We start from the raw sequence: 984 nt of genomic DNA, 5'->3' as shown, positions 1-984 counted from the left end.
GGGTCATATGGGACGGAGATACGTTCTGTCCCTGGCGGAATTCGCGCCTGGACCCTGCAGTTAGTAACCAGTTCCCTTACTAACTGGGGCGTAATTGGATTTAAAATAGAACATGCCTGCTTTTTCTGTACCCTCTTTATTTCACAATAATCGCTATGTGATTTTACGAAAGCATAGGTAATTAGGGTCAGCCATGCTTACTGTTTCTTGCTCGTCATTTTGTCTTCGCAGTCATAACGCTGAGGATAAGACGAGGCGTTTATGGGGACACGGTCGCAGAAATAATCAGGGTGTATCAGTAATTGCTGTGCTAAATGAAAATAAGTCAGAGCGCAGGCAAAATGGCGAGCAAGACGGAACATGTGCGGCTGGTGTAAGAGACTACAAGTGTTACTGAAGTTAATTTAAAATTAAAGTAGCACACAAATAGAAATTTTGCCGGTTGATTCACTGTGCCATCGCCTATGATTAGCGCTTTGCGGCAATTAACCTAAGAGATCTCCCAGCCTCTCCCAACGAACTTCTCCATCCCATAACAAAACCAGCACAATCGTAGGGTAGCCTGCTGGCATCAACCACACGGCCCCTCTTGAGTTAGTGCGGGAGGCGAGGAGAAGGGAAGGCAAGAGCTTTGTGAGGCAAGGGCTTCAGAGGTCAGTCTACAACAGCAGCATCTGCAGAGCTCACACCAGTCCTCGCCAGTCTGAACTGAGACGCCGTGTGACAAGGGGCGTTACAAAACTTGGCAAGTGTACGTTTGACTGTTTCGGGTTAATACATTACACAGTGGAATGTCATGGCGACCTTTAACAATGAGTATCACCTTCGTCGTGGGGAAGTGACAGTGAGTTTCCAGTGTTACAGACTTGAGGAGCTACAGGCGAGCAGGTTAGTAACAGCAGCACTTCACACGATTGTCAAGTGACGTGTAATAGAAGGCAGATATCATTGAACTGGTTACGGTTAGATGAAAATACAATGTTG

At 46.5% G+C, this 984-nt stretch overlaps 1 protein-coding gene across 2 annotated transcripts in view; it reads left to right on the top strand.

The window, feature by feature from the left end:
* The first annotated feature begins 662 nt into the window (after nt 1–662).
* The window catches only part of LOC111862033 (F-box/LRR-repeat protein 7), a 138,250-nt gene continuing 137,928 nt past the window's right edge, over nt 663–984 (top strand). For both annotated transcript variants that reach the window (XM_023847090.2, XM_023847089.2), the window contains exon 1: nt 663–888. The gene's annotated coding sequence lies outside the window, so the exon portion shown is untranslated. The remainder of the gene's footprint in view (nt 889–984) is intronic.

This window comes from Cryptotermes secundus, unplaced genomic scaffold (assembly GCF_002891405.2).
Source record: "Cryptotermes secundus unplaced genomic scaffold, Csec_1.0 scaffold181, whole genome shotgun sequence".
In the NCBI taxonomy this organism is placed as follows: Eukaryota; Metazoa; Arthropoda; class Insecta; order Blattodea; family Kalotermitidae; genus Cryptotermes; species Cryptotermes secundus.
This window is presented reverse-complemented; position numbering and strand designations above follow the sequence as displayed.